This window comes from Mercenaria mercenaria, chromosome 3 (assembly GCF_021730395.1).
Source record: "Mercenaria mercenaria strain notata chromosome 3, MADL_Memer_1, whole genome shotgun sequence".
NCBI classification, from domain to species: domain Eukaryota; kingdom Metazoa; phylum Mollusca; class Bivalvia; order Venerida; family Veneridae; genus Mercenaria; species Mercenaria mercenaria.
In genome coordinates this window covers 75,451,785-75,464,632 of record NC_069363.1, presented here as the reverse complement: position 1 = coordinate 75,464,632, position 12,848 = coordinate 75,451,785, and the positions used below count along the sequence as shown (strand labels likewise).

At 35.7% G+C, this 12,848-nt stretch overlaps 1 protein-coding gene across 1 annotated transcript in view; it reads left to right on the top strand.

Annotated features, from left to right (window-relative positions):
• The first annotated feature begins 8,642 nt into the window (after positions 1 to 8,642).
• The window catches only part of LOC123525678 (synaptonemal complex protein 2-like), a 104,672-nt gene continuing 100,466 nt past the window's right edge, over positions 8,643 to 12,848 (top strand). Inside the window, exon 1 of the mRNA XM_053538929.1 lies at positions 8,643 to 8,756. The gene's annotated coding sequence lies outside the window, so the exon portion shown is untranslated. The remainder of the gene's footprint in view (positions 8,757 to 12,848) is intronic.

Below are 12,848 nucleotides of genomic sequence, written 5' to 3'. Positions count from 1 at the left end.
ACGTGGGAAAAAGTTCCTTTCTGGAAGAGTTTAGTCCACATAACCAGTAAAGATGAACTAAACACAGGAATTTTTCTTGGTAGCTTTCAACCATTTTTTTTCAACAAAAGTTCTGTCTTGTATATTATCATTAGAAGTTTGGTTGGCATCTTGACACAGAATATACCTTGCAGTGCCGCAGGTTTAAATTTATCGTGTTGGCGCCTTCCTTCTTATTGTGTTTGTGTTGTGCCCCGGCAACGCATCAACTTAAGCAGTTTGACTGACTAAGATACACAGCATTAAAGTCCTCTGGATATAATATTGACATCAACATTATCATCATCATTATCGCCATCATGATTTTTAATCCCCCGCCACGAGTGGTGAGGGATTATAGGAATGGTCTCCGACAGTCCTTCCGTCCTTCCGTAACATTTTGTGTCCGCTCTGTATCTCCTAAACCCCTTGAAGGATTTTCATGAAACTTGGGTCAAATGATAACCTCATCAAGACGATGTGCAGAACCCATAAGTCAGCCATGTCGGCTCAATGTCAAGGTCACAGCTCAAGGTCAAATGTTTGAGCCTTCCATTTTGTGTCCGCTCTGTATCTCCTAAACCCCTTGAAGGATAATCATGAAACTTGGGTAAAATGATTACCTCATCAAGACGATGTGCAAAACCCATAAGTCAGCCATGTCGGCTCAAGGTCAAGGTCACAACTCAAGGTCAAAGGTTTGAGCCTTCCATTTCGTGTCCGCTCTGTATCTCCTAAACCCCTTGAAGGATAATCATGAAACTTGGACCAAATGATCACTTCATCAAGACGATGTGCAGAACCCATGAGTCAGCCATGTCGGCTCAAGGTCAAAGGTTTGAGCCTTCCATTTCGTGTCCGCACTGTATCTCCTAAACCCCTTGAAGGATAATCATGAAACTTGGATCAAATGATCACCTCATCAAGACAATGTGCAGAATCCATGAGTCAGCCATGTCGGCTCAAGGTCAAGGTCACAACTCAAATGTCAAACGTTTGAGCCTTCCATTTTGTGCCCGCTCTGTATCACCTAAACCCCTTGAAGGATTATCATGAAACTTTGGTCAAATAATTAACTCATCCAGACAATGTGCAGAACCCATGAGTCAGCCATGTCGGCTCAAGGTCAAGGTCACAACTCAAGGTCAAATGTTTGAGCCTTCCATTTTGTGTCCGCACTGTATCTCCTAAACCCCTTGAAGGATAATCATGAAACTTGGATCAAATGATCACCTCATCAAGACAATGTGCTGAACCCATGAGTCAGCCATGTCGGCTCAAGGTCAAGGTCACAACTCAAAGTCAAAGGTTTGTGCCTTCCATTTCGTTTCTGCTCTGTATCTCCTAAACCCCTTGAAGGATAGTCATGAAACTTGGATCAAATGATCACCTCATCTAGACGACGATGTGCAGAACCCATGAGTCAGCCATGGCGGCTCAAGGTCAAGGTCACAACTCAAGGTCAAAGGTTTGAGCCTTCCATTTTGTGTCCGCACTGTATCTCCAAACCCCTTGAAGGATACATGAAACTTGAATCAAATGATCACCTCATCAAGACAATGTGCAGAATCCATGAGTCAGCCATGTCGGCTCAAGGTCAAGGTCACAACTCAAATGTCAAACGTTTGAGCCTTCCATTTTGTGCCCGCTCTGTATCACCTAAACCTTTTGAATGATAATCATGAAACTTGGATCAAATGATCACCTCATCAAGACGACGATGTGCAGAACCCATGAGTCAGCCATGGTGGCTCAAGGTCAAGGTCACAACTCAAGGTCAAAGGTTTGAGCCACTATCCATAACAGAGGCGGCGGATTTAGCTGTCTTTTAGACTGCCTTGTTTGCTGTTATAACATCATACCATTATGACCAAGAGGGAAACTGGCTTGCAGCTTTTTAGCATACATTCTATTAAGTATGATTAGGTGCATGAAGAAGTAAGGCAGACAGCGGATAGTCAGTTACCCTAATTGAAGCAAATAAGATAACAGTCTAATAAGAAATAATCAGTTATTCATTGCACTGGTCTGAATTCTCGAATGAATGCACTGCTTAAAATTCGTTTCATTCCATGTTCATTGACGAGTCGTATACACCCTTTCAACGCCTTTTGGTTCGAACTCGATCCCATTTTAGTACGACCAAATCTCGGTCACATTCAGAATGCGTTAGTACCACTTTGTGATATATCAGCGCATTTCGTGCGTATGGTTAATTGTATTGAGCGTGAGAAAGCATGCTTTTTCGAGTGTGTATGTTTTTGTTTATTGACTCAGCAGCCCTTACACACGTTTAATAGTAAACGAAACTAGAAAATCTGTTTAACTTGTGCAATGTCTAGACTAAATGCATATGCAATATGTCTTTTATGACAGAAATCAGGATAATAAAAAAATGTTCCACCTAAGCAACATTTAGGATTACCTACTGAAACAGTTGACGAATAATATATGCTGCCATACACACATGTTTTTTATATTGGTAAATAATTACGAAACAACACGGTACATTTATATTATTTTATCGAATTAAGATTTTGTTTTCGTAGTGTTTTCGGAATGGGTAAAATTGAAACACAGTAAACACAGACAATTTCGTCTAAATGATTAGTTAATCATGCATGCAATTATTTAGATAGATAGATTTATTTCGGTATATTTAGTTCCCCTTTAACATTTAGCCTGCTGGCGGCGAGTGATTCTGCCTTTGCGACCAGTGCAGACCAAGATCAGATCATGGTCTGCACTGTTCGCTATTCCGTCAGTAACTTTTCAGTGAACGCCCCTTCGAAAGATAAATGGTATTTCCCAAATTGAATGATAGGCAAGTTCATTATGAAAATTTAGCAGGGTAAGGGGTAAAAGCAGACTTGCAAACTTAAGTGTAAGTTCTGATATTGTAAACAAAGAGCATACTTCGTATGTTTAACCAGTCCAATTTTTTTCCTGCAGACTGACTGAACAAATAAATTGTTTGATTAAAGATTGTAGTCCCTTATAAAAAAAGTCTTCTTCATTTTTTTTCCAAATTTTCTGATTGCGAGTACATTACACACTTTCATAACAACCTTTTTCCAAGATGAATAGAATGTGTTAAATGTACATGTATAAGCGTTTATGTTTACATGGAAACATTTTATACCGCGTTTTTATCATAAAAAAGTGATACAAAATCAAATAACAAGAAAACACATTCTACAACTTCTAGGAAAGGTATTCTTATATCAGTAACATGTGTATTCTAAATAATTTCAATGGAAACAACACATCGGAAACGGCCACGTTTCTTGTTGCTTGCCCATGTCGTTTCCAACCACAGTGTTTACTTTACTCTGAACTTCAACCTCGTCCAAATTAATTTTCATAATCTTTGTTCGGATGAAAATGACAACCGTATTCACTTGTTCCCTTGTTCCTTGTGGTTTTATTCTTGTTATTGTCATGCGGTCCGATTTGTTTCCTAACCAAACCCTTTCCAATACTCCGGTCCTCTTTATCTAGAGAGCTTTCAGTTTTCTCTGTTCTTTTTGTTGCTTTTTTGTTACTTTTCGTGTGTTTTTTTTCGAGACAAATTCAATATTCTTTTATATTATTAGGTCAAAACACGTTTTTGAATTTTATATATATATTATGATTTTGTCTAGTAACTCGATCAGTGCCTCCTTTATAATGATGTATAGCGTGCGCCCTTTTGTATTTTTAGATATGTTTATGTCTTTGTATTGTGAATACGCAATTCTTTGGGTTGATGTTAACTAATTTCCTTACTAACATTCAATTCCAGGAATTTACTCTTCTCTGCATATCATATGTGAATAAACTCTGAGCAGTTATCATATAAGTGTTCAAACATTAAATGTGTAAAAAAATGTATATCTTAACCAAATGTATTATTTTTTAAATTTCCAGACATCTGTCCTTGTATGATTAATACATATTTAACGATTAATACATATTTTATGATTAATGCATATCTTTCGAAATCGAGTATTCTTTCAAATCAAATCAATCCATATTTTACTGGTCCAAATTGAACCTTTGATTACAGCGTGCGTAGCGGTTACCTCGTTAAATTGGTCGTCACGCCGCAGGTTCACTCCAGTTAAAACGTATCAATTTTAAAACCACATAACCGTTGGCGTATTCAACGTATCTAATTTACATGATAACATAATTCATGTATGCATAATGTTCACAATTCATCCCAGTAATTTAGATATTATGATACTGAAGCCCGGTCTCTTTATCAAAAGAATATTCTAAACTGCTTACACTCAAAGGATTTCGTATATGTAGGAACAGTACATGCAGTTATACTTTCTACTAAATCAATGTGTATATTAAATCCTTATGCAATTTTGTTATTTCCGTCACTCAAATGCACATAGCATTTCGTGAACATTTTAATCTGCGTCGTAAAATTGTTTGGTGATGTAGAATTATTGAACACCGTCAAGCTTTCTCGTGTTTTACTTTACAAAAAATGTACTAGTTTTTATTTCCTTTTGTTATTTCTGCATGCTAAATATATCTGTTATTTTCCTGGTTCTCTGGTTGCAATGGAGTTAGGTTGGTTGAAATTCCAAACACAAAAATCAATAGGAAAGGCCACTTTCCAAGAATGCTTTCTCTCCGAACTGAGCCCTAAAATGGTGTACATGTGGGTCTTTACATTATTAAACTGTACACAAGATTAAAACATATGAGCCGTGCCGTGAGAAAACCAACATAGTGGCTTTGCGACCAGCATGGATCCAGACCAGCCTGCGCATCCGCGCAGTCTGGTCAGGATCCATGCTGTTTGCTAATGGTTTCTCTACTTGCAACAGGCTTTGAAAGCGAACAGCATGGATCCTGACCAGACTGCGCGGATGCGTAGGCTGGTCTGGATCCATGCTGGTCGCAAAGCCACTATGTTGGCTTTCTCATGGCACGGCTCGTATAGACAATGAAACAAAAAGAAAATGAAGAAACAAAGTTAAGATTAGTCGGCGTTCATTTCATCTCAGATGTGATTATTTTTTACAAGTTAATAAAGACAGTTATCGCAAGGGCACAATATAAAGGCTTTTTTTTTATTGCTATTGTATTAAACTACTTTTGACACATACCATTATGACAAAATGTACTTACTATTCATTTCGTTCGGTGCTATGTTTTCATTAATCGTTTTTAATGCCATGCCATTTGTGTAAGCATCTCCATTCTTGTTGACAAAAGCAACATTAATGCCCAAATATTGATGCCAGGGTGCATGGTTCTTCTGTTAGAAACATTTTTACAACTTGTGTAAGGTAAGTCTCTTGAGGACAACATCGATTTCCTCTGAAATTGCAGCTTACAGATTCAGAAAAAAAGGAATTTGTGTCAATGTTTTATGTACACGCTACATAGCTTGCAGTTTAGTTATATGAAATGTTTCTTTGTATATATGGTGTACACACCAGACCAGTTGCATATTTCTGTTGCTGTAAAAGCGATGTTAGTAATGACTGTTTCTAGCTCTTCAATTACGCTATCTGTACGCTTCATCAAATTAACATATTTCAGATTGCTTTGAGTCGGAACTTTGTTGATTTCAGCCCGTAATAAAAGGTAATTTATATTTTTCTTTATTTTGTTGTCGTTAACACGTTGTAAGACACAAGTACGTGCGCATTGAAACCCCCCGCAGCCGTTCCCAAATACAATTTCCATTCAATATTTATTCATTTTTTATTCAAAGTCAATTGAATGGTAATGACTTTTTGGTTGTTCAAAATCAACGTAAACGACAAAATCATAGTCTCGTGTGCCAAACTGAGTGATTTGATTAGAAGTGTGTGGTCGCTCAGATTAGACAAATGCGCTTTTCTCTACAGAGGGCAAAAAACATACAATATGCAACTGCAATATCAAACTTAACATCGTGTCTTTTGCAACACGTTGCAGTCCGCATATAGTGCAAAATCGATACAATATTTTAAATTTGCCGCCAGATGCAAGCAGTGCACTTCCTGTTTCATTGGCGGTAAATTTTGATTTAGAAAATTCGTATTTTTCTTCTGGTGCCAATAAATATTTATACGTGCATATCTACAGGAAGAAAATACATAAGAACGGGCTACATCAGTTCGTACCATATGAAAGTTTTCCTTGATGCGTTTAACTAAAGACAAAATAACATTTCATGTAATTACAGAAAAGTTCTATGGTCCCAAAACAAAGACTGTATGATTTTAACACGTGTCGAGTGATTAAGACTGCTTGCTTAACTTCTCCTTTAAACATAAAAGAAAGAATATGCGTTGAATTTTTGTTAGGTGTCTTTTTGCGTCTATTGTTTAATACTTCATATGATCTGCCCGTTTGATTATTTTGAACTGTGCATAATGTTGTAATTCACTTATAAATCAAACAATATTGTTGAAATACAGTATCCTTCAATTAACTAATCAAGGAATTTAAAATATGAGGCACTTGCATCAATTTGTCACCGTATTTTTTATTTGCGCAACGGCGACTTTGTAATTCTAGAAGCGCCCTTCGTCCTTAAGTTTTTGGCCATAAACTAGTCTAGGGCATCATGCCAGTCATTGGCAATGCGGGCTGTCCTTAGAGTACCAATGGGTATTCAATCATTTTCCAAAAGCAGATGTGTAAGCTAGGGTCATTCCCGACCATGGCTGCGAATGTCTGACGGCCACATCGTGGTAATTACCCCACCAAAAAATCTTATCAGAGTTGCGCCAAGACGGGACTGCGCACAAGCCTTCTCAAAACAATCTTGATGCTCTCCGCAACGTGCATGTCAGGGGTGATAACAATGTAAATGTTAGCATTGTTTTCTGCCGCTTCCACTCGTTAATAAATCATCTGCATGAAATCTTCGTGCGGCGCATATTTGCGTGTTTAACTTGAAAATCTCCATGGTGGTTCTTTTTGTAGCCTTGTGCTCACCTGCATACAGTCTTGAAGTTCTCTCATTTCGCCCAGCTTCCGTCCAAAACAATACCGAATGCAACACCCTTTTTAAAAAGTCAATAGATTTCTTCTTTTATTCCTATTAATTGGCGATAGAATCGGACGAAACACGTGATAGAAATCGCAGCAAAAAATGAACAAAGCCTGAGACGTCAAGCCCATTCTTGTTAGATCTTAGCAACGTTTTAACATAACAAGGCTTACAGCTGCCTTGATGCAGTCTCTTAGTGTGCATGAATTGACTATATTTAACAGTTCAGATGCAAAACAACTTGAAAACAGCAGAAAACTATAAATATTAATCAATTTTTGAACGTTTGATAGGGTGCAGTTGCATCCAACAGACCCGTCCCAGCTGTGAAAACGGCGCCGCTTCTTGACAACAAACTCATTTTCGATGTGCATTTCAACTCTTAGAGCCCGCCCAGGCGTATTCTTCCTTCTAAAACCCATTAATTTTGATTTATTACTCTAAGAACAACTTTTTCAGCACAAAAACAAACTTTTCAAACTTTCCTTGCATACCTATAGAGCGCGGGAAAACTTGCAAGAGTTATGCACCATTGGTGTATTGATGTTGCACAAAATCGATGGATGGCGCAGGCCTTTGCATCTAAATATAGCACAGCATCTGTTTTAATAAAATGCTTGCGTGATTGAAGAAAATACAAAAAAGTTCTATGGAGTCTTCAGCGTTGTACTCTTTTATGTTATACACTAAATAACCAGATTTGATATTGAATAATATACTCGGGAAAACGCATTTAAAAGTGTTAAATCGCATTGAATAATTTGCTTTTAGAATTGTTAATTTCTTAAATGATATTTTAATTCTCGGTCTATTTGCTAAGACACAATCACTTTACAATGTTATCCGGAAGCGTCGGCGTCAAGTACATCATTATTATCATTCCACGATTATTGCTGCTCTGCATGAACCAAGTTTTGAATGCATCCTTTTCACTTTTTTCTACCGTAAACAAATTTAAATTAATTGTTAAGCCTTATGTACATATTAGGTTTGATGGACGATGTAGCTGATAGTATCACATTGAGAATTCTCATCTGATAGGGAGATGTATGGAAATTGTGAATAGAGGTAAAGTATAGCTTTACTACTTTATTTCGATAACATTATATCATGTTTTCTTTAATAAAAACATAATTTAATAATGCGAAACATGCGATCTTAAGACGATGACTTGATATATTTTTTTCAAAATGCCGGATTTTATTGAATTTTCTGCACTTTGGCATTTTCGGTGATGTAGAATTCATAATTTAATGGTATTTCAAAAACAGCATAATTATATCATTTTCATTGTATTGTTCTATTTTATATTAAAGTGTGACCCAATAGCTGTAGTAAGTAATGCTTATTACTGATGTGTAGCTGTACTAAGCTTACTAAACTGGGTGAAATGAAATAAAGTAAGAAGAAAAAGGAATGGAAATTTCTGTATATTCCGCATAAACTCAGCTTATTTAGAATTTTGGCGCCCACGTTTCATAAAATATAGTAATCTGTTGTGGATTTAAAGTTTCAAACAAACTGAATTTAATTACGCGTGAACTTTTTTTGCAGATATTCGATACTAATCTTCTTTCCTCTATTAAATTTTCTTTCGGTTAATACAGTGACATACTGGCGCTAAAATTACGTCATCGCTCCCTGTAACCGGAACGTTTGATTTGTCGTCTGCGTGGATTGTTGACACCGCAAAAAGGGAATGGATTGTTGCGCAATTTGCTAAAGGAAATGTAGCAAATAAAAGGTGTTTTTACACGCTTTACAAATTGTACATACTGGTAAATGTTTATATTTGCGGCAACCGCTTTTCTTTATTAAATACATTTGTTACAACATGATGCAACTAATTTTCGCGACGTCCACAACAGCGCAACTGTTCAGCAGTTGATGATACAATTATTTAGGTCAAACTGAGTCTTTGGATATGGTGATAGGCAGATAAATTTTGCATTTAGACTTATATAATTGTTTAAATTTTCATCTAGTTGATTTATGTCCTATTGTTTCCCCAAAGGTTACTGAAGTATCACTCTGTATAGTCCTAAATCACAGGAGTCTGAAATTCTATCAATAAGACCATAAAAGTCTATCTTTACAGTGTTCACGAAAGACCCTGAAAATTCACAGGACAGTCGGTCTGGTAAACATGATTTTTTTACAGGACCGGATAATATTTTACCAGACCAATTTTTTTTAATAAATTTGATATCTGATCTTTAAAACTGGTATTTATACATAGTCTATATAGACAGCATTACACAAATTACATCCTTAAAGTTTATTTCCACTTATTAATTGAAACAGATTTCAGACATTAAGTTTTCAGGCTGTAAAAAGTCTCCCTGTACTTGGATTCAGTGTTGTTATATTTTCTGGTCCTTTGGGACCATGGAGTCCATTCAACATATGTGTAATAGATCTAGAGTCCCGCTTAAGCCGTTGCTAGGGGGCGTGAGAGATTTTGCACATTTCATTACCTCTCGCGAACAGACTCAGTCAAAACGAATCTGTTGTTATTCTTCTTGGTTGCATTCTTTGCTTCCAAAGGATCTTTTAGTAATTTACAGATTTTATTCATATTCATTGCTATATCATCGCTGTTTTTACCCACAAGTCTATTGTTTGCACCGAGGCACTTGAAGTTGACATATAAAGAGAAAGATGACTCGAATTTCTGGAAATTCCCGTCTGGTTCCGCTACATAATTGGTACATCCACGATTAGTAGCATCCAATGAAACCGCCGTTTTTAGAATTGTCGGACTCTGTGGGTTTCACTGTTTCTATTTTAAGTACCATGAAACAAGCGCTACTAAAATATAGTTTGACATCAATTTTCGGATTCCATTTATCAATTTAATGATGAAAGTCAAACTTTCGCGAATCTGAGACATTTCTTTTATTTTATCATATTACCTGCAATTTTTATCGGACACTCGGTCTGTGAACTTGAATATCATGCGACCGATCAAAATTACCGGAAATGTTCCACGTCTCGACGCTTTCAGCGACCTCTGCTTTACAAAAAATACCTCCTATATATATAAAATAAACACCAGGAATGAAACGTCAAAAACCCAGGTTCCCCGGAAAATATGCATGGAACACAGGGTGATCGCAATTTAGCGAGCGTTGTTAAGAAATAACACTAAAATACACCTACCACACTCGACAACATTCAAATCTGATACACTTTACAAGAGTAATCAGACATTTTCTGAGGTTTTCTGAGATTTTCAGCTGTCGCCGAAGCCATTCGCTGACGTCACAACAACAACAACAATTACAGCGCCGAGATAAAGATAAAATACTTATTTTATCCTTTAAAATTTGTACATCGAATAAATAAGTATTAGAATATTTATATGTTTACATCAGTCTATAATATCCACTTGATTCCTTTTGCAATAAAAAGATAATTTACAAAATTTGATTGGGAAAACCCGTAAAGGGAGGTTACTCTTGGGATAAGCCATTTTACAATGCGGCGGAATATCTAAATTTCAGTAGTAAAATTTGATACTTGGTGTACAATGACTTTTTTATATGAATAGAGCAATATGAAAATGTCTGTTATGTAATTTGAAGGTAAGACAGTATGGGAATTGCTACTTTCTAATTTTATCCCGGCACTGTAATTGTTGTTATTGTTGTGACGTCAGCGAATGGCTTCGGCAGGGTTTTTTCTAGCTAATTTGGGAACATAGCCTATACCCCCAAAATTGGGAATTTTGACGTATAAATGTTCCAAATTGGGAAATATTTAGTCCAACAGGATATATAGTAAGGATGTGTTTAAGCACTTTCTCATACTCTTGTTTCACATTGTACAACCTCTTTAACATACTTCCATTACAAAATTGTCCATAATTTGGTCAATGTTTGTGCAATTTTGATGAATTTTTTTTTCAGAATGTAGATTGGGAATTTTTGCACTAATTTTGGGAAAAATACATACTTTTTAGCATTGGGAATATAGCCGAATAACGGCTATAAAAACGGCCGAAAAAAATCCCTGCTTCGGCGACAGCTGAAAATCTCAGAAAACCTCAGAAAATGTCTGATTACTCTTGTAAAGTGTATTAGATTTGAATGCTGTTGAGTGTGGTAGGTGTATTTTAGTGTTATTTTTTAACTACGCTCGCTAAATTGCGATCACCCTGTGTTCCATGCGTATTTTCAGGGGAACCTGGGTTTTTGACTTTTCATTCCTGGTGTTTATTTTATATATATAGGGGGTATTTTTTTGTAAAGATAGACTTCTATGGTCTTATTGATAGAATTTCAGACTCCTGTGCCTAAATATAAGACCTGACATAACTCATATCACTTTATAAGTTCATTTTAATAATTATTGATATTTTACATTTTTTATTTTCCATGTTATGTCAGTTCTTAACGTTGAACTGAAATAACGTATAGCACAGAAATCGCTTCAGATTTGAATTTTGAAAAGTCCTTGATTTTTTTCTTCCAAAAAATCCCCTGAAAAAGTACTTGAATTTTGAAAAAAAGGTGGAAAAGTCCTTAAATTTTGCTAAAAACGGGAGTGCAATCGTATTGTAGGGGAAAAATACAAAAAATAAATAATAAATAAATCAAAACGAGCGAAAAAACGGTGTAAAATAAAAATACATGCACACCCATGGAGGGAACGCTAGTTGAACACCGTTTCGGTAAGGAATAGCAATTTTCACAACGTTAAAATATTATGCGCAAGTAGCGATTTTCACAACGTTAGAATATTATGCGCAATGAGTGGCCTCAAAAATAAATGTAGTTTCGTCAGTAAATGGCTTACACAGGATGATTATTCATCGTGGTTAAGGGAGTTTTAGTCGGACAAGCATATTTGTACTTTGTGTGATAAACTCATTGATGTCGGAACAATGGGAGAAAGTGCGTTGAAATCACACGCCAAAAGTCCCTTGAGGACAAATTGAAACCTAGTCTTGAGAGCTTGAAAGACTTATAAGAAACATGTACTAGTATGTATACAGGCAAATATAGCTCATAAAAGGTAATCCCATTGAAGATCTCATAAAGGTTAAGATATGCTATTGTAGCTTATGGAAAATAAAACTGTTCTGTAACTTTTCTTCTATCATAATGCCTTATATATGAAGAGCCTAAATGGTTTTGTAATTTAAGATTTAAAGCGATTAAAATAGTCCTTGAAAATCAATAAAAAGTCCTTGAAAAGTCCTTGAATTTTTTTTTCCAAGTCCTGTATGAACCATGAAAAAGATGAAGCGTCATTTCGTGGATAATAATGGATTGTAAATCATTTTAACCTTGCAGAAATGAAGCAAAGGTATTTTTGTTCCTATTAGGTACAAAGTTTACCGACTTTATAATGTTTTAGAAATTGATTTTATGCTACACTTCTTTCATACTTAGCGTTTAGACGTTGAAAAAAACTTTGATAGTAAAAATGTAAAATGTCAGAATATTGACTGTTGAACGTCAAATGACAACTTTTTCACGTCTAATTATTTGGACTACACTCTTTATAGAAAACTCAACAACAGATATTGAATTGAATAATGGGTATTTATTATTAAAATATCATAAAAGTAATAGAGATTAAACATCAGTGATAGTTTTCTATATCGGGGCGACCAGAAACCGCCAACCCGTGTGTAAAACACAGTATAATGAAAATTGTCATAAAACCATATTTAAAGTGGAATTATGTGCATTTTTCATGTAAAAACATAGCTGAAATAAATTAGTGTGTAAAAAGGGTGGAGGAAATTATAGCTTTTAACCCAATATACCAAACTCTTCCTGTTACCAGTACGAAATAATAGCTTTCCAAATATTACTTTTCTTAT